Below are 22,703 nucleotides of genomic sequence, written 5' to 3'. Positions count from 1 at the left end.
TTCGTGAATCTATTCCGCCAAAATTATCACTTGAGGAATTTCTTGAACACTATTTCATCAATTCTATTGGAGATCGTCTCTTGCAAAGAAACTTTGGCTAAATGTGCTTTATTTGGTCTTCTTCAATAATATGTATACTCTTTTAATTGAGCTATGCAAGCATCATCGTCTTCAATATTATTGGAATCGCTCTCCAAAGAAAAGGTCACACGTCCTCACATGGAAATAGATTGTTTAAACAACGAACTATGCCCTGCATTTGTATAACCAACAAAACCTTGACAATATTTGTTAGAATAAACAAATCTATATCAAGGATCCTTTGCAAATATAATATTAAATCAATTTTAATATCTCCATATAGCTTTTATACTTCAGTTGTTGGGACTAATTCGTCAACTTCATATTTTTCAAATGAATCAATTTCATTGAATATTTTTCATTTGGCCAATCATTTATCTGTCCAAATTCCATAAAGATTTGAGCTCAACATCCTCGTCAATATTAATAATATTGGGCGCTACATTATATAAACAATATCGTCAATGATCATTTTACATCGCTTCTGTCATTACCGCACTTAAAGACATAACTTATTGAGATCTCCTTTATCTCAATTATTTTCAGGTACCTGAGCTCCCCATGAGGTCTATAAAAGTGTAATGTATGTGCTCTTATAAAGCACTTGCCTCCTTATTGTGACATCTTGAACATTTGCTCCTCTCCTTCTTCAAGGAGTTTTTATCATTTGGTAACCGATAGTCTAATTACGCTCATCGTGTCATAAACTCTGTCCATCATGGACTTTATTCTATTTTGGTGCATTAACAGCTGAAATAGACATTTAGCCTGGTCAGGCAATGCTCCTGGCAATATTTTAGGAAAGGAAATTATCACTTGAAACTTCAAGTTCACATAAGTTCACATTTTAATTGTCAGGTAGATGTATCATATAATTCATTCCACGCTATCACTGTCTCAGCTGCCCATTTTCCCTCTCCCCCTAATGTTAGATCACACCGACACACATTCTCAACCTTATTTGGAGACCCATCTTTTGTGCATTGTGGTGTCACAATAAATCATATCGCAATCTATTTCAAGATGAAATCATCATTGGTTCCCTGACCTGGAACCAAATTGTGACGGGGGAATTTATCATAACTTGGCTAGCATGGCGTACAGTGTTGCTCTATATTAAATAATACATCTTATACAAATTCCTTTTTGGTAATTTTGTTCTCATAACAATGATTTACTATAATTGGAGGCATACAATCTCTGCTAAACCAACTTGGATTTAAACCCAGCATTATCAAGATAAATGTTATATTTCTGGAGCTCTGCTCTTAAGAGAATTTGAGCAATCAATCTTGCAATCCAAACTGCACAGTGGACTCAAACGCAAACGCACACCGATAATGGAAACAGTGACAATAGAGTCGCATCTATTTGAGAAATAATTATAGCTAGTACCTTATATTATTATTAATTAGAATTTACAAGGTCATTACTGTATTATTGTTGTCATAGTTTATATTCTTACTGATTTATATCCAAGTTTACATCCCTCCGAGGTTAAAAATATTACTCACCAATAGCCACCACGATTTACATATGCTCCGTTTTATGATTTCCCAGAATAAAGAGTTCCTTTAGGAACAGAGTGATAGATATATAAATATCAGCCATGGCGATTTATAGATCGCAGATGATGCCAAAATCTCATTAAGGGATTCTTCACTCCCATACCTAAGAGAGCCTGCGATATATTTGACATAGTTGAGAATTTAATTGCACAATAGACTGATAGGATGGATGAAATTCTTTAAGGGAGAGGAACTAGGATATTCTATTTTAACCAATTTCCTAAGGTAGATCATAATCAATATAATGTAAGGAGCATTTTAAATAAATATGGAAGGAATTCTTCCTCAATATATACATTTCATATTTTCCAAAGTGAATTGGGAATTTCAGTAAGATTTTTAATTTGGAAATAGTCCGAGGCATTAGGGTGACCAATGGATGACCTCGCATTGCGCAAACTTTTAAATATTTTTTTTCGCTTGTTTTTCTAGGTTAAACATGCCTTCTAGTTTTTACGGTATTGGGTGGCATGTATTCCATCATCCATGCTTATACTTGTTGGTAGGTACAAATAAGGAAAAATCGGTAACCTTGTAGTCAAGTATTTTATCCCCGGCTAAACCACATGAATTATAAAGTCAATGGGGATGAAAGATTACTATCAAATACTGCACCCTTTTCATTTTATAGTCCTTCCAACTTATGCTGACCTACCACCCATTGTATTAAGGAGCTAATTATAATATTGTGAGGATACTTCAAAATTCCTTCTATTTAGGTAACTCTGCAACGTTCTTCCAAAGTCTGATCCTGTACAAGCTTAATGGGATACTACTATATGGTAGAGAGTATTTCATACTTTCTCAGGATTTCAAGGAACAATCGAAATTTTTTTTGATCACTTGTTAACAATAGACGGAAATGCCGCGTAGGATTTTTACACAATATAGAAATATAAAGCTAATAAAATTTACCTCATTCGTTTCCTGTAAGTCTCGTGTCTAGATTGAAGAATTGCTGAACAACCATGGATTTTTTTGAGCCTTATTTTTATAATTCACTTATTTATTAGCTTTATTCTTTTTCCGTTTTTATTGGTTCACATCGTCTTTTGGCTTCAGTCAAATGCATTGCTGAATCCCGAAGAGAATCACCATTTCAAACAATCAGTCATTGGCTCGCCAATTAATTGGCTTTCGCCTTCTAACCGGGGAAAGATTACAAGCAACTTGGTGCAATAATCGATTTGAGAACAATAAATTATTCCTGTTATCAAAGTCTTTATGAATATCCATATTTACATAGACGAAGTATTGAATGTCACAGATTTCTATTTTATGGAACTGCTTTCCCTATCGAATCACCGAATTCTTGGAAATATTCCCATCCATTCATCCCATTGAGACACACTCCCAATTAAAACTCCTCTTTCCTCTCTTAGGATTTTATATGTTAATGTATATGAAATTCCTCTATATGACGACATTGGTTCCATCATTATTATTACTTATCTTGATTATTTGTTCTAAACGTTATCACCTACCCCTCACCATAACTATTTGAAACGCGAATCGTGCTCGATTCCGCCAAATTCTCATCATCGTTGACTAATTTGCTAATGAAAGTTCAATTAGAGACAATTAAAAGGCAATACTCTGCCAGGTACTTACGGCACTTAATTATTCGCAATGTGTCTTAGTTATTCTTTCGGTGTCGTTCAATTTTTCCTTCTTCAAAAGTTCCATTGCATCGTCTATCTAAAGTCATCAAACCCTTCTACAAAAATCCTCCCGCAATCTAAAAGTGTGAGAGTGAGGGCATAAACGCAAAAATTTTTTTAATTCAATATCCTAAAAGGTTCAACTTCAATATCAAAAAATTCAATTTATAATCTAAATTTCAATTCATAAACTAAAAGTCCAATTCAATATCCTAAGGTGAATTCATATCCAAAGGTTCAATGTGAATATCGCCGCAACACCACGGATTCTACCCGCAACTTGAATTTTCAATTCCATAACAGATGAGAAGTTTCATTAAGTCACGTGTTACCTGATAAATTTTAAATTTTAATCTGAAATTTTTAATGTCCATTAAACTAAAATCATCAATTCATATGCCTAAAGGTTCTATGTCCATATTGTCCAGACCCCAGTTCACCCTCCTGAACATGTAGTGATAGCACCTAGTTCATCGTACAACTAGGTAAGCCTATCAAGTGCGTGAAATAACAATTGTGACGACCCCCAAAGGGGTCGATCACCTGTTTATTTTTTTCCTCACTTCATTCCGCGCTTCCGAGGCCTTGATAACCTCACCTTTAGTTGCCTCGATTTGCGTGCGCAGTCCCGGCGCGTACCGGAAAGACTATAATGTTTAAATTCTGTGAATAAATTTCCAAATGTGGCTTTTAAATTGAATTTAAAGTTGACTTCGGTAAATATTTTTTGGTAACGGACCCGGACCCGTGATTCGACGGTCCCGGGGTCCGTAAAAATTATGGAACTCGGGCAATGTGCCCGGAGTCGAAATCCGAGGTCTAAGAGACCCGATGTAAAGAAATTTTTTTCCTGTGAAAATTGTTGTTTCTAAATTAATTAAGGAAAATAGAAGGAAAATAATGATTACAAAGAAATAGTGGTATCGGGCTCGTATTATTTTGGTTCCCGGACGCCCGGTACAGTCTGTTATTATGTGTTACGCACTTTCTGTAGAAGTTTTGGTGCGAAATCGACAGTTACGTCATTATGACGTGCTTTCCCGGACCTTAAATATCTAAACGTTGGAAGTTTAGGAAGTTATAAATGAATAATGATGAATTTGGGCTTGATTAAATGATTTTGGATGTTATTTTTTGGGCGGCTTTGGATCGCTCGAGTAAGTTCGATAGGATTGTTTGTTGAGTGTTAGCGTGTGTGATTGGTTAGGAGCCCCGAGGCTTCTGGAGTTGGTTTTCCGGAGGTGTTCGGGGTGTTTTTTAACCTTAGAAAGACTTTCAGAATTTATTTATCCCTGCAATTTTTACACAGAAAGATCTTCTTCGCGTTCGCGTGTTCCTTCAACCGTTGGCGATAGCCTTGCTCTCTTCCTCCTTCGCGTTCGTGTTCGGCCATCAGCGATATCTCTGCTGCTTCCCTTCAACGCGTTCGCGTGTTCTCCTAGTCGCGTTCGCGACACGTGGCCCAGACCGCCAGACCCCAGAAAAATTTCTCTACTCGTTCGCCAGCCCACTATCGCGAACGCGATGCCTTCCAGTCCACCGTCTTCGCGAATGCGACCCCTTTGGTGAACGCATATGAACAAATCGCCAGCTATAATTTTTAATTTCAGACATCACACACTCACGGGAATTTATCCAAATTTTTCTCACGGCTCTCTTCTCTCCTCCAAGCTTTTAGGAAGCCATTTAAAGCCCCATTCTTTCAAACCACTTGGGTTAAGTAAATTCCCCAACTTCATTTTCCTTCACTTATCCTTCATTAAATTAGGCAGTTCTATCTAAGACTAAAAACATGAAAATTCAAAGTAGAATTAAGCGGTGTTTGGGTAGAGTTTAGGTGTATTTGAGAATTTTTGGGTGATTCACCTCAATTTTGGGGTCGAATCTTAAAACAAATTAGCATATTTGAAAAAAAAAAACTCGTGGGGTTTGGGTGATTGGGTTTTTGGTCCGAGCCTCGTGTTTGGACCATGTGGGCCGGGGTCAATTTTGGAATTTTGGGAAGAAAAGCCTTAGAAAATTCATATTTAGGCATTGGGTTTTAGTTGTTTAGCTATTATTAATATTGTAACGTCGATTACTTCGTAGATTTGAACCTGTGTTGGAGCCGATTCGAGGGGTAAGCTATAACTAGAGGCTTGAGTTGGGTTTGGGAGCATTCGAGGTAAGTGTTTGATCTAAACTTTGGCTTGAGGGATAGGGATTAGGAGTATTAGTTTGCTAAATTGCTAAATGTTGAGTCGGTGTAAAGGCCATGGTGCCGAGTATCTAATACATCGGTGTCTAGCATGACCGTGAGTTCCCTTATTTGGTGCTTTATTGGGATTCGGTAGTGAACTCTTCCTTGTTATTGATGGTTTCTAATAATATTTTAAGAGAATGAGGGAATATGATTTGTAAAACTCTTGGAGCGTTGGTCGATCTCTTGACATGATTATAAAAAAGTAAGAAATGGAAGGCGAGAGTAGAAAGAGATTGTAGATTATTCCCTGCGAGGATGTAGTTTGAAGTATAATTGGATTATCTCCTTGCCGGGATTTTTAGCTGTTTTGCTTTGGTTCTCCCTTGCCTGGATAATTTGATTTTGTTTGTCTATCTCCCTCCGCCCGTTGTGGTGTGATTGTTTATTTGGGTGAGGAAGAGCGAGTTATAGGCACGAAGGGTCATTCCGTGCCATGTTTGAATTATTATTGCACGAAGGATACATTCCGTGCACATGTTTGAATTTATTATTTGCACGAAGGAACATTCCGTGCCATGTTTTGATTATTATTGCACGAAGATACTATCTGCCATGTTTTTGATTATTAACGCACCGAAGGAACATTTCCGGTGCCATGTTTGATTATTATTGCACGAAGGAACATTCCGTGCCATTTTTGATTATCTATTATTTTGCACGAAAGGAACATTCCGTGCCATGTTTTGATTATTAATATATTATTGCACGAAAGAACATTCCGTGCCATGTTGATTATTTATTTGCACGAAGGACATTTCCCGTGGCCATGTTTTGATTAATATTTGGCCGAAATGGAAACATTCCGTCCATGTTTTTGAACTATATTTGCACGAAGGACATTCCGTGCCATGTTTTGATTTATTAATGCACGAAGGAACATTCCCGTGCCATGTTTTGAATTATATTTGCACGAAGGAACTTCCGTGCATGTTTTTGATTATTAATGCACGAAGGGACATTTCCCGTGCCATATCTGATTTATTAACTCTCGTTCACTTATGTAGTTGCACCGTTTTATTCCTTATTTATTGAACCTTGTTATTCTATAATTGGCTACAACCCCTACAGCAAATGCTCCCCTCCTCTTGATACTTGTTGAATTTATCTGTATTTCTTCTATTGGAATATATATATATTTTGAACTGCACAGGCTTGTTTGGTATCACCGGTCTAAGCTCGTCCTATTTCGCCGGGGTTTAGGCCAGGCACTTACCAAACATTGGGGTTCGGTTGTTGCTGATGCTTACAGCTATGTGCATCTTTTTTTGCACAGATCCCAGGTGCTGGAGCAGCATTTGAGCTAGCAGTAGCCATTCCTGTGAGCGAGTTTCCAGTTCCAGGAACATTTCGAGTAAGCCTTGCTGGACGTCGCAGGCCCGGAGTCCTTTCTATTTTATTCAGTTTGTTTATAGTTGTACCGTGCAGACAGTTTACATGCATTCCTCACACCTTGTTATTTGTATTTCTCTAGACGTTCATAGAGTATTGTGACCAGTCTTTGGGTAGTAGGAATTGTTAAACTTCCGCATTTCCTTTTTAGTAAATTTTAATTTGAGGACTTCCGCCTTATCGATTAATGCTTCCATCTGTTTGTTAATGGGATTGTCGATGTTCGCGTAAAAGAGGTTATTCGATAATTGGCTTACCTAGCTCCTATTAAGTAGGCGTCATCACGACTCCCGAGGATGGGAAATCCGGGTCGTGCAAGTTGGTAATCAGAGCGCTAATGGTTTACATAGGTCTCCAACAACTCCACGGCAAAACTTAGATTAGAGTCTGAGGGAATCGGTAGCGAGACGTCTGAGATTTATGCCCAGAGGCTACGTGAAGTTAGGAAAATCACATTGCTCCTTTCTTGTACATGGCCGGTTCTGTTTTCTCAAAGCTCCGATTGAATTTGCTACTCTGTTCTCTCTATCACAGATGGCGAGAACACGCGCGTCCCATCTACCGCTCATCAGTCCGAGTCCCCAGCAGCAGCCTAGTGGGCGGAAGCACTCAGGTTGATTTTGGAGGAGGAGGTTCCAGCCCAGCAGTTCGGTAGGCCCCAGCCCAGGTTTCCAGAGGGGTTTTATTTCCATCCCAGTTCTTATGGATCGCTCTTAGTCCGATTGGTATGTGCGCTCGTGGAGGTGTCATTCGAGGCGGCGTTGCTTTTAGGGTTCAGCCAGCAGTGGCAGATCGCCGGGTACGTGGCTCAGGCGCCGTGGAGTGAGATCACTTTTTTGGAGGCGGCCAATGTGGGCGTAGAGTTTGAGTGGTCCTGCCACAGGGAGCCCCGGTCATAAGGTCGGATAAGAGGCCCCGTCATGGACAGGACGATTCAGTGGTAACCTGTCTGGAGGTAGAAGGTACTTATGGTAAAGGGCCGTTTCTCCAGGCCCTTCGGTCAGCTCCTTAATATCACCTCATTGGTAACTTTTCAGGTGAGTCCATTTCAGAGTCGACAGGGTCAGCCTCAGCTCCTCAGCTGTAGCGTTGTGTAGGAGTTATGAGTGTGGTGAGTATGGTCCCACAACAGGAGGGTTTGCCCGAGGTTTGGGGGTGCTCAGCGCAGCAGACGAGGTCTTGCCATGCTTGTGTGATCCGAGGCACATTGTCAGGTTTGCCCTCAGAGTTTTTGAGCAAGCCTCTCAGCTCAGAGTTCTCGTGCTATGATTAGGCACCGGAGGGTTCCACAGCCTGCCCAGCCAGCTAGACGGCGGTGGCAGAGGTGTTAGAGGTGGATGGTAGAGGTACTTCAGAGGTGGAGTTCAGGTTGCAGAGTAGAGGCCGCCAGCAGCTAGGCCAGAGCTGAGATCTTGGTTGCAGCATTACATGTTACCATTCTGATTTGGTTTGTAGATGCTTCAGTGCTATTTGCCTGTCTACGTTATCTTATGTGTCGTCTTTTTGCACCTACCTGGCTATGCCTTAGTTGATGCTTGGGTATCTGTTTATGTATCTACACTATGGGTTGATTCCTAATAGTGGTGCCGAGTTATCGTTCTTCTGTGTGGTGTGTTTTGAGGTCTTGAGACCCGTGTTGTTTATGTGCTCTTAGACATGGTGGGATTTCGATGTTATAGTTAGGGATGGATTGGTTGTTCCTGTAGTCATGCTATCTGTGATTGTCACGCCAAAGACTCGTACCTTGGCTTTAACCGGTTTTTGCCCTTGTTTGGAGTGGCGGGACCAGGATCAATTGCCACCCGCAGTGTTATTTCTAAATGGTATACTACTTTTAATAGTAATAAAAGTAAACTCATATATGTGTTACACAATAAGTATCTATTTACTGGTAACAAAGGAATCAAAGTTCTTCAAATCACTTTGCAAAAGCTGGCGTAGCTCCTTAATTTATGTACATCTTTGGTCTCTGGTTTAGTATGTAATATTTAGCTGCATCATTATATGCTTCTGATTCTCATATAACATCTAACCTGAACATTAGGTGAAAGAGATTAGACTAAACTTACAATAAATATTAGAAAGAAAAACATGGAGTAGAAATTAATTTACATCTAAGTATTTTCAACTTTACAAAGTAATACTTAGTATTGGAAACTTTTCCGACAAATAAAGAACCGTTGAGAAAAACTAACAAGAAAATGAATTAATTAAAAAAAAAAATTAGAAAACGTATCTTAGCATTATATGCCTTTTCACAATGTACTAGTCTCCTCAACCTTGTTATTCCTTTTATTATATTTCATACCATTATTTGAAATTGCTAAATGGAAAAGAAAAACTCATCTCTTCCAGAGGAATATCAGGCACAGCAGACATATGCTTTTTCTGATGTAAGACAATTTTGTAGATGTAGTAACTCAATTGGATAGAGACTCGTGCTGATAACGTGTTACAAAACTTAGCTCAAAGTAATAATATAAAACAAAAGATAGACAACAATGTAGAGGGAAAGAGAGAAGAGAATCTATTTCTTCCATGTATTCAAGTGTGTTACAAAATGAGTTCTCATCCTCTATTTATAGTACAACATAGAGGTATACCAAAAGAATTCCATAAGTATGCCATTAAACATTTGAGATCATGGAGGAAGATCATGGGTAGGTTATGAAAGTGAGGGAGTTACAACAATAATCGTGAGAAGTAGTGGAAGTTATCTACATAATGGAGAAGAATAGTGGGAGTTATATTTGATTAGTGGACATCCATATAAATATGTATTTCATAACAGTGAAAGAATAGTTGGATCAAGTTGGAATAGTTTCAACTATCCGGCACGGAAAGTGTTTTTCGCGGCTGAAATCATGATTTCTTAGGAAAGTTGGAATACTGATATTGTAACAAAAAATTCAAAAGTATTATAACTACATTATTTTCTTAAGTTGGAGACCGTTTAAGTAACGAACTAAAAAAAGTAGAAGCAACAATAGCTTTTTTATCCACTACTAGCTTAAACTTTTATACGCACATGCTACATGCTATGTCGTCAATATATTGTTCCAAGAAGGTGGAACCAATGTTGTTGCAATATACTTAGCATATATAAATGCATTATTTGAAGGAAAATTCCTTTGGGCCACACCATTTTTGGCCACAATGACCCAAACGGGGTTATTAAAGTAAGTTTACACCCAAATTAGGGATTCTAGCTTTATACCGAGAATGTCCTTACAGTTAGGTTTGAATATTTCTCTTTCACCCATTTAATACTTGTCTTCCCAATTCATGGAAGATATCAAGCATGCAAATCTTATTTTCCATAAACATTTTCTTTTTTGTCTTTTTACGTATTTTTTCATCCGGTTTTTTGTAGTATACACGTATATATTTCGAATTTAGTCATCTATATACATGTATTTGATTGCTTATTTCGTATATCTTTCGTATAAATAAGGTCTTCAAAGCCTACGATTTAAACAAACCTAGATGGCCGAAAACATACTTAAACAAACCTAGATGGCCGAAAACACTACAACAATTGTAATATTTAGCTACGAAATTATTACATACAACACAAAATTCGTCATTAGTTGTTCAATTTTTGTGACAAAAAATATAATTCATCTTTAAATGCATGAACCACATTCTTTTAGTGACGAAACACAAAATTTCGTAGCAAAGTTTCGTCCACTAAAATTTCCCACCAAAAAATGAGTTTGCGTCATTTATTGAGTAATATTAGCGACAAATTTAAATTTATCAGTGACACATTATTTTGTCACTAATGATGTACTCAATTAGCGGCGAACCATTATTTGTCTTGGGATTAGGTAAAGTTTGGAAACAAAAAAGTTTCGGCACAAAAATATGTTGTTACAATAGCGACGAATTAGAAAAAGTACTTAAAAGTTGTAAACTTTAGCCATACAATTTTACATTTAATTGTGACCTTCATTTTTCGTCACTAATAGTGCAAACAATTAGTGATAATTACTTTATTGTCTCTAATTAACCTGCAATTTAGTTACAGCAAAATTTTGTCACAAAATATACAATTTTAAGTGGCGACGACTTAACTTTGTAGTTGAATCATGCGATTATTGGCGACGAAAAAAGATTTGTGGTTAAAAACTAAATGATCATACTTTATGTTTAACTATGAATCTGAAGTTTTGTTCATGCAAGATACATATACTTACTTTAAGTCTAATTGAACTTGTGATTGAAACAACTATCTTTTGAAAAATTAATCATTTTCGAGAATTCTAAAATCCCATTTTCACTAATATTAGAAATTTTAGGAATATTTTTCTTTCTACTTAGCTTTGAGCACTTTCTTATTGAAAAGTATTAAGAATATATATTTCCATATCGGAGAAGAACCATTTAATTTGGTTCTTTACAAAATTATTTATGCCGTTGGCGCTAAGTTTCAAAATTAGTGTACCTTTTATCTGATTTCGCCCGAACAGTTATTTTTTAAAGCAAATAAAAAATTAATTTTTGAAAAAAATTATATACATATGTCCTTTCATTATTTACCAAATTAAAGTATATGCCATATTGCACAAAATTATAATTCCAACTAATATTTTTTTTATATTTTTACATTAGAGATTGTTAGGAACAAGGGTGGATGCATAATTTCGAGAAGATGGTTGCACTATTATGAAGAGGTATACCTAGTTAGGATACAAATTTGACTGGTTCAACCTTAAAATTCTTACCATTGAGTCTATTCTATACCTTTATAAAATTATACGTTCAAATCAATTTTTTTTTATAATATATAATATATCGCAAGCCCATATATATATATATATATATATATATATANAAGTAAACTATACTCTTTAAAATATAATAATATTCTTATAAAAATAAATTTAGGTATTCTAAGAGTTTTGTCAACTTGAATAATAATTATAATTTATGACAAATTTGACAAATAATTGATTTGAATTTTTAGACTTAATTATTTGGCCTTAATATTAACGGAACAAATTTATATTTTGTCGATTTAAATTCTTAATATTAGCTCATCCCAAGTTTTAAATATTTAATTGTAACGTGAAAGGGATTGCAATTATGTTATATCTTTCAAATAAAAAATAATTATATTAGTTAATTAAAATTTAATTTATTTAAAGTACTGAATGCTAAATCTCTCTACATAGTTCAAATATAAAAAATTAAATTTTAGGTCTTAAATATTTAAAAATTAATATGAAAGATATTATAGTTAAATTGAATAATTATAATAAGAAAGGATTAATTAAGAAACTATTGGCTAAGATAAAAATCTAATTCAGTCACAAAAATTATATATTGTTACTATGTTTGACCCCAAAAAATATATTGATACGACCTTATTATAACATTCCATAAGATTTTATTTTTTGAATCATACCATATAAATAAGAATTATTTTTTATCAACCCTTTTAAAGGTTTTGTTTTTCTAGAATGTCTAATAAAGCATTACAAACTTCAAATAATTAGTTCGTCCATAACTTGAATTTCTCTTTTTTTGTTTCTTAGGATAATTTTGGGTTTAACGATGTCTATAAAGAATAAAGTTTTTCTAGGGCTATAGCTTCTTTATCTATCTTTATTTATAAGGTAAAAATTTTAACGATCCTAAATTTAGCAATTCTTATATATTTAAATAAGTAAAGATTTAATAACTAAAATTTTAGTTGATTTTAAAGTCCTAGTAAAATTATAAAATAACTATTTTTTTCAGTGTGAACTCTATTTTTCAAAGACAGAAAAGGCGAACGACATTTCGTTAAGGACCTCCGTGCATAGACGGGATAGTTTTAGAGTATGCTCGTTGCACGTATCCTTATTGTTGGGAATAAATTTAATAAAATCATATGAATAATACTATTTGACTTCCTATATTACTTAAATTAGCATATTTTTTAAAAAATATGCAGAAAGTTATATTTTAAACGATCTTATAAATTAGAGTACAATTTACTGCTAATTTCAATATATAAATCTAAGTATCTTATCTATGCTTCACTTGTCAAATATTGTAATTAGGTTTGTAATTTAATATGGTCATATATTACAATATGTAAATAAAAAATTAAAGTATGTTATATATTATTACTATGAATTATTATTATTTTTAAACTTAAAGCATGCCGTATATTTAAAGATATTTTCTTACTCGTCCTTATTGTGTTTATGGTAGTTTACAATAGTTACTTTAGTGTTTAGAAATTTAAGAAAAAAATTTATATAACTTAAATATTAGGAGTTCCTACATAGTTCAAATAAGAAAAGATTTAATACCAAAATTTTAATGTATTTCACTTAAATATTAGAAAAAAAATGTAATTTACACTTTATCCAATAAGAAATTATTTTTTTAAAGTGTAAAAAAGACGAACAACATTCCGCTAAGGAAGTTCATACTTTTAATATAGTGTATAATATATGGATAGCTATAGGTATCAATAATTTGTATAAGATAAAAGTCTAATTGATTTTGATTAAGTTCTAATTGATATCACAATCCTAAATATAAGGTCTTACTTCAAATAAATTATATAAATTTAATAAATAAAATTTTAGTTTATATCAAGATGTAAATATTAGGAGAAAAACTAAACAAATTATACTTAATTTTCAAAAACTTTATGCCCAAGAACTCCTTCTACGTAATGTTTAGCCTTAATTTTTTTTTTAAATTTTGGTACTACTAATTATAAATATGTTACGTACTCTAATTAGGAAAAGAATTTATGTAAGGTGAATCTCAATCAATTTTAAAGTCCTAAATATTAGGACTCTATAAATATTTCAAAAATGATTAATAACTAAAATTTTAATTAACTTTAAGGTCCTAAATATTGGGAAAATAATTTAAATTATATTTTTGTCCAATATGAAATCCATTTTGAAAGGGTAAAAAAGGCAAACGACATGATTAGACACTTTATTAGTGACAAATGAAAAAGGCTGTTGATACCCAATTTTTCCCTATATATTTTTAAACATGCAAACTACTTTCAAAATAGCATGAGCAGGCCTATATAAGTATGCCCAAATGTTTTACTATTTTTTTCTTAATTTTTAAGGATTTTTAAGTCAATTTATTGCCCTGTTTTATCCAGAAAAACCCAATAATTATTCCCAAAATTATCATTTTTGGTGATTCATTTATTGGATTTTCATATTTATATTAAAATGTGGCTAATATAATTTTTACAAATTTATTTAGTATTTTTAAAGCTAAATTGCATATAATTGCAACATTAGCCTCTTTTAGATTCAATTGCGTTTATGTCTATAAAAATTAAATCCGGTATTTTTAATTTGATAATTATGTACTGTTAGTCATTTTAGTATCTTTAATTTATTTCCAGAAATTACTTTACTATTTTTTATAAATCAAATAGGGAAAAGTGGCTATTTAAATCTGTGTTTGCTCTAAACTTCTAAACGTTTTTTAAAAGTTTCTCCTAAAACTCTACCTTCAAAACCCTTTATCTTTTCCGATTAGGGTTTTTGCTAAGTTATCTCGAAGCTTTCTCTGATTTTTGACATGTTCTACTGTGTTTCCTTATGTCGTTCTTCTACTGGAGTTTGCATGTTTAAAAGCCTTAATTTCTTTTTAGGTTTCTGGATCTATTTTTGTAAATATTTGTTTGATTTATCTGTTTTTTCATCCCTAGACTCAATTGGTGTTGAAAAACCCTAAGTTTGGGTTCATTCGAGTTTCTGAGACTATTTGTTGTGTGATTTACTTGTTCGTCATTTTTGAGTTCGATTAGCTTCAAAAACCCTAATTTCTTTGGGGTCTATTCGAACTTCTGAAGCTGCTTGTGCAACTCATCTGTTCGAAGTTGCTTGACTAGATTTGAAACCTTTTTGTTTCAGCATTTGTTTCTTTATGTGATTTTGATCTCCTACTATCATTGAAACTCGACTATACTTTTCAGAAGGGCCTTTTTACTTAACCCTTTGCATGCTTCTGATACTCTCTCTTCTCTCTATTACTAAGTTAATGAAATTGACCTATGTGACTACCATGTTTCGATAGTTCACTATCTACTGACTATGTGATTGTTATTGCATGTTGCTTCTCTTTGCCATAGTTTGGCGTCGCATGCCTAATGTTTATGCACTCTATTTATATGCTGAATTCCCTCTTAAATGACATTCAATTTTGGACTGATTTCAAACCATCCCTTGTGAAATTCTTATTGCACTTGTATGTTAAGTAATTGATTCTTTCCTTGTTTCGCCTTACTGATTTCCCTGTTTCTTGGTCTAATTTGAACACTTTCCTGTGAACCTTCGATCCCTACTTTTCTACTTAATTTGATTAATTCCCTTACCTTGGTTACATGGATTCTTAAATAAATCTGACTCGTTTCATTACCATTCAATATTAGATATTCTGTTCATATGGTTTAAAAATCAGCAATAGTAGATACTATCACCTGCAGGACCTGTAACTAGTCTAACTTATTTTTGTCCCTTCTGAACTTCTTTTAAATCTAATCCCCTTCTTAACAAGGTTTAGCAAACATGCCTATAGGATTTCAAACAATCTATTTCGAGTTTTACTGTCTCATCCCTTTCTGAATTGAATAGACATCATGCCTATAGGACTCCGTCCAAGCACTCAGGCAAGCCTTAGGATAATAATTGTAAAACTAAATCCGCTTCATTAATTGCTACAACTAGCAGGCAGGCCTGATTCAGACTTCTTATCTGAGTTACGTAATAAACTAAGCTGCCTCAACAATTAATTTCCCTCGTCTTTATGTGCTTTAAATCAGACCTAAAAAGTATGTGCAAGTCATGCTATTTATGTGCTTTTGTTTGAGGAGGTATACTTGAGCCTTATATGCTTATGTGTTTCCCCTTTAATGTGCTTTCTTTATATGTTTTGTATGTCGCCTTAGAATTTTTTACCTTTGAAACTTCAAATAAGCCTAATATCCCTCCTTAGGATTAGTAGTCCTAAGTACCTCCGGGACTGATAAGAATGGGACAGGTAATAGCATGCAATAAGTAATCGAGACCAATTCGCGCTTTATTACCTTAACGGGGTGGGAAGGGTAGATATGGATATGATGACCACGCGGTAATGTCACGTATAGCCCCTCATTGAGGAGTGATTATCGGACATTGTGTGGGGTGATCCATTTTTTTAATAAACCTAGGACCCCCCCTATTCATTCTTTACTCCTTTTTTTAGCATTGTAACTCCTTATTTTTAAAATCAGCTCTTTGATTGTTCTTTCAGATTTGTTTACTTTCAAACCATTATGAATTGAAATCCCCTCTTACTTGAGCCTTATCTGCTTACATGTTAATTGTACCCCAAATTCACAATAACTGTTTGGCCGGGAACCACACTAAGTGGATCCTGAGGGGTGCGTAACACCTTCCCCTTAGGATAATTTCAAAGCCCTCACCCTATCTTAGGTTACCCAAGTTTAGTTATAATTGAACCTTGTAAGGTGTCCTAATGCACCATAAATTATTAGGTGGCGACTCTTCAAAACCCAGTTCCCAAAAGGAACGAGTTGTCCCTCCAAATGTTATGAACCCGATTTCGCGAGGAAAAGGGGGCGCGACAACATGGCGACTCTGCTGGGGATTTAGGCTTTTTACCATTTCAAACTGTTATTGTGAATTTATATCTATTTATGTGCAATTACTTGTTTAATTCCTTTAAGCATTTAATTTCTTTTACAAAACAAAACTGACTTATCTTCTTCTTTCCCTTTCTTTATTACTGCTTTGCTGTTAAAAAACTGCTGCATTTACTGCTTTCTTAAACATGCAAATACGTGACAACATATTTTTTTTGCATAATCCTGCTCAACATCATATTCCACTTGTGCCAAACAAATCCAATAGCAACGCTTATAATGAGTTGTTGCACTCTTTATATCATTACCCCCTAAATCCGAAAAGGCATATTTGCAGTAAAACCTATCGATCAACGGTGTAGTCGACGGTTCCGTGCCTTTCCCCCTTGAGTTGTCCGCTCAAGGATACCAGTCTAAAACCCCATAGAAACCTTACTCCGTTTAAATTGTACATGTATCATGGTCAAACCTAGCCGGATCAGTTATGTTGTCCATATAATGATCCTTTAAGATAGCCTTGTCCAAAGTCCACTGGGTTTCCCTAAACCCAAACGGACATCATCACGTTCTGTGCATTTATTTGGAGAACTAAATGCTTAATGCTAATTGTTGATGTTAAATAGTCGAGTCCGGTGGGGGTAGGGTCTAACCCTTCTGTCTTGCAGATAATGAGGCATGAAATCCCCAGATTCGGCATGGTTACCAACATCAACCCAAGACTACTAAGCTGGTGGAAAGATCTTCACTCTAGCGACCAGACTCTCGTTCGAAAATATCTAGGGAATCTGCCTTCCCTCCTGGAGGTTCAACCCAACAACAAAATCATAGAAGCTGCCACATTGTTTTGGGATTGCGAAAGGGCTGTGTTCCGCTTTGGGGACATTGAGATGACACCCTTGCTAGAAGAAATAGGAGGATTGGACGGTTTGGTATGGGAAACTCCGGGTTTGTTGATGCCTGAGAATCGCAAGGGTTGGGGTTTCCTCAAAATGATGGGTCTGAAGAAGAATACAGAACTGACATGCCTAAAAGAATCTTATATCCCCTTTGACTATTTGTACGAGAGGTACGGTCACAGCAAATCCTACCGTACCTATCCTGATGAGTTCGCCATCACATCATTAGGGCATATTCATCGAAGGGTCTTTGTATTCATGTTCTATTTCCTGGGGTTGATCGTGTTTCCAATGAAGAAAGCAAGAATCCACACCAGACTAGCCATGGTCACTAAGACCTTAATGGAAGGAATTGGAGGGCAACCATTCAGCATTGTGCCCATGATCATCGCGGAAATATACCGAGCCCTAGAAAAGTGTCAACGGGGAGCTAGTCACTTCGAGGGCTGCAATTTGCTACTTCAGCTTTGGCTCGTGGAGCATCTAGAAAAGGGTGAATACCTACAAGAGATTCAACGAAGGGACTGGGACGATCATATCGCTTTCCATCACCCAAAGCGAATGAATTATATCCCTGATATGTTTGCTCAGCCAGAGGATGCCAAAGGATGGTTCGAGCTATTTGATAATTTGACCGAGGATCAAGTACAATGGATGTTCGAATGGTTTCCGACCGAAGAATTCATCGCCCGATCCAGAGACGCACCTTTTCTGATATTGATCGGTCTGAGAGGAACGTACCCTTACGTCCCTCTCCGAGTTATGAGGCAAACTGGTAGGAAGCAGGTTGTACCCAGGGTTGACAAGATGAGTCACTTTCGGGCTGACTTCCAGGATGACGATAGTCCCTACAAGTGCCAAGCTCAGCATATATGGCACTGTAAGATCGTCATGGGGAGGGATACCATCGAGCCAGATAGATATCACGCTGGTTGTGCTCCATACTATTCAGGCTGGTTGGAGGATAAGCACGATGGCCTGGGCCAGCCTGGGTTTGTTCGAGGTCACAAGATCATAGATGAAAAAGCCGAGGCACAGGTCAAATACAACCAACTGTGCAAGAGGATCCGGGAGTGCGAAAGAGAGCACCGTGAGATACAAGAAGCCAATCAGAAGTTAATTGAGGAATGGAAGGACATGGCTGTCAGTGCCAACAAGCGACTGGTATACTTGGAGTGAGGCATGGTGGAGCTGGAAAGAAAGTTTCTCAAAAGGGTCGAAGACTGTCAGAATGCTGAGGGGAACGAAGGCGGACATCTAGCCAGGGCCTACCTATTGCTGAGACTTCGCGAGCTGGGGAAGCTGTTCGACGAAGCCAAGGATGCCGAATCTGAGGAAGGTCCTTCAGGGACCAAGTAGATAGGATTTTGTCTTTTCGCTATATAAAATGTAATAAGGCCAATGGCCATTAGTGACTTTTATTTCCTGTTATTTATTGTCGATTTGGGATTCGTCTTATTTTCTATCAATAAAATGAGGCATTTAGCATCTTGAGCTCTCCAAATAAACTTGTCGCTAGGCCTACCTCTGGCACGAAGAGGTCCCCAAATAAGGACGCGATTTACATTCTCGCACTATGTGTTTAAATATTGCAACATTTTTTGTAACACCCGACTAACTTGGTTACCTTTTTTGCTTTATTTTTTGTTTTGTTATTCCCTTCCCCAAAGGTTAGTTCGTGCACTCTGGCAACATCATCTTATTCTACGAGATCCAGGGGCCCTCCACCCACTCCTCCTCTTAGTCCTGTCAAGAACAAAAACAAAGGCAAGATGGAAGATTTGAACAGCGTCAGAAAGGAGAATTCAGGGGGAGGAAGGCCCTTCCATACAGGCCGTAAGCAGAGGAGCACGTCTTAATAACTGGTCTATCAGAACAACCAGAGCCCGGCGAGCCTCGGGGTAGCAAGGCTAAACAAGCATCATGCACTGTTTTTTTTACTACTAGATGATTTTCTTTTCGCATTTTTTGTTTTTGCAATAAGATCTTCAATGTTCAAAACAATTATGAAATTTATCAAAAGCATTTCGACTTTTCTTATGAATCGACACTTATTACTATTTTTCTCTCATTTTTCATTTATACAGCATTGCTATTACTTATCTTGATGAACCAATGACTGTGACATGCAATGAGACAACACAACAAACAGACATTGATTCAGAAGAAGATGACATACCAGATGAGATTGTCAAAGAAGTTGAAAACTTTGAGAACAGACCTAAGTCCAACATGGACGAGACAGAAGTTGTTAATTTGGGAGATGAAGAAAACGTCAAGGAAACACGAATCAGCGTTCACTTATCGCCATCAGAAAAGAAGGAATACACCGAGTTTCTAAAGGAATATGAGGACATATTCGCCTGGTCGTATGATGACATGACTGGTCTGAGTACATCTATTGTGGACCATAAACTGCCAACTGATCCAACATGTCCACCGGTAAAGCAAAAGCTCAGAAAGCTCAAGCCCGATATGAGTCTGAAAATCAAGGAAGAAGTCACCAAGCAGATCAAAGCTAAGGTTCTCAGGGTGGTTGAGTACCTGACATGGTTAGCTAATATCGTGCCAGTACCAAAGAAGGATGGGAAGTTCAGAGTCTGTGTCGACTACCGGGATCTCAATCGGGCCAGTCCGAAAGACGACTTCCCTTTGCCGAATATACACATCCTGATTGACAATTGCGCCAAGCATGAGCTGCAATCATTTGTAGATTGTTTCGTTGGTTATCACCAGATCTGGATGGATGAGGAAGATGCTAAGAAAACAGCTTTCATTACGCTGTGGGGAATGTACTGCTACAAGATGATGTCGTTTGGCCTTAAGAATGTAGGGGCCACCTACATGAGGCCCATGACTACCATTTTTCATGATATGATACACAAGGAGATTGAGGTGTACGTAGATGATGTTATCATCAAGTCCAAGAAGGCCATTGATCACATGGAAGATTTGAGGAAGTTTCTTAACAGGTTGCGGAGATACAACCTGAAACTGAATCCTGCAAAGTGTGCATTTGGGGTTCCTGCTGGAAAATTACTTGGGTTTATTGTGAGTTGCCGGGGAATAGAACTGGATCCATCAAAAGTCAAAGCCATTCAAGAACTGCCACCGCCAAAGAACAAAAAAGACGTGATGAGTTTCTTGGGAAGACTTAACTACATCAGCCGGTTCATAGCACAACACAGTCATTTGCGAGCCAATCTTTAAGATGTTGAAGAAAGACGCCGTTACCAAATGGACCGACGATTGTCAAAGGGCCTTCGACAGAATCAAGGAGTACTTGTCAACACCACCAGTCTTGGTCCCGCCTGAGCCAGGTAGACCCCTATTACTCTACCTTGCGGTATTGGACGGAGCTTTCGGTTGCGTTTTGGGGCAACATGAGGAAACAGGAAGAAAGGAACAGGCCATCTATTATCTCAGCAAGAAGTTTACTCCGTATGAGGCCCGGTATTCTCTTTTGGAGAGCACCCGTTGTGCTTTGACTTGGGTCGCTCAGAAGCTAAGGCATTACTTCTGTGCCTATGATACATATCTCATATCAAGGATGGATCCTTTGAAGTACATCTTCCAGAAGCCTACGCCCATTGGCAAGCTAGCCAAGTGGCAAATCCTGTTAAGTGAATTTGACATTGTCTATGTAACTCAGAAGGCAATCAAGGGACATGCACTAGCAGATCACCTTGCTGAACATCCCATAGATGGAGAATACGAACCCCTGAAAACATATTTTCCTGACGAAGAGGTATCATTCATAGGAGAAGATATTGCAGAATCCTATGGCGGTTGGAGAATGTTTTTCGATGGAGCAGCAAATTTTAAAGGAGTCGGTACAGGGGCAGTCTTGGTATCAGAAACCGGTCAGCATTATCCAGTGTCCACCAAGCTCAAGTTCCCCTGCACTAACAATATGGCCGAGTACGAAGCCTGCATCCTAGGGCTCAAGATGGCCATTGACATGAACATTCAAGAGTTGCTAATAATCGGAGATTCAGATTTACTCATACATCAGGTACGAGAGGAATGGGCAACCAAGAACTCAAAGATACTCCCGTATCTGCATCATGTATAGAAGTTGAGAAAGAGGTTCACAAAGACAGAATTCCGACATGTTCCCAGAATCCAGAATGAATTCGCTGATGCATTGGCTACCCTGTCATCCATGACACAGCATCCCGACAAAAACTTCATTGATCCCATTCCAGTAAAGATCCATGATCAGCCAGCTTACTATGCCCATGTTGAAGAGGAAGCAGACGAAAAGCCTTGGTTTCATGATATCAAGGAATATTTGGCGAAAGGAGATTAACCGAAGCTTGCCAATCATACCTAGAAGCGCACACTGCGGAGATTGTCTAACCATTTCTTTCACAGCGGAGGAATCCTGTACAGGAGGAACCCTAATTTGGGATTATTAAGGTGTGTCGACGCAAAGGAAGCATCCAGACTACTAGAGGAGATTCACGCTGGGACCTGCGGTCCACACATGAACGGTTTTGTCTTAACCAAGAAGATACTTCGAGCTGGTTACTTTTGGATGACTATGGAGACAGATTGCATCCAGTACGTCTGGAAATGCCACCGCTGTCAGATTCATGCCGACATGACAAGGGTGCCGCCAAATGAGCTGAATGCAACAAGCTCGCCTTGGCCATTCGCCGCCTAGGGAATGGACGTTATTGGTCCAATTGAGCCTATTGCTTCAAACGGGCACAGGTTTATCCTAGTAGCCATCGATTATTTCACCAAGTGGGTCGAAGCAGCATCCTACAGGGCAGTGACTAAGAAAGTCGTGGCAGACTTCGTCCGCGACCGTATGGTTTGTCGATTCGCTATCCCAGAGTCGATCATCACTGATAATGGCTCCAACCTCAACAGTGACTTGATGAAAGCTATGTGTGAAACCTTCAGGATCAAACACAAGAATTCCACAGCCTACAGGCCTCGGATGAATGGAGCCGTAGAAGCCACCAACAAGAATATCAAGAGGATATTGAGGAAAATGATAGAGAAGCATATGTAGTGGCACGAGAAGCTATCATTTGCTTTATTGGGGTATCGCACCACAGTCCGCACATCACTGGGGCAACCCCCTATATGCTGGTTTATGGTACAGAAGCTGTCATTCCCGCCGAAGTGGAAATTCCTTCCTTAAGGATTATACAGAAGGCCGAGCTCGACAACGCAGAATGGGTAAAAAGTCGTTACGAGCAGCTAGCTCTTATAGATGGGAAAAGG

Source organism: Nicotiana attenuata, unplaced genomic scaffold (assembly GCF_001879085.1).
Source record: "Nicotiana attenuata strain UT unplaced genomic scaffold, NIATTr2, whole genome shotgun sequence".
NCBI lineage: Eukaryota > Viridiplantae > Streptophyta > Magnoliopsida > Solanales > Solanaceae > Nicotiana > Nicotiana attenuata.
This window is presented reverse-complemented; position numbering follows the sequence as displayed.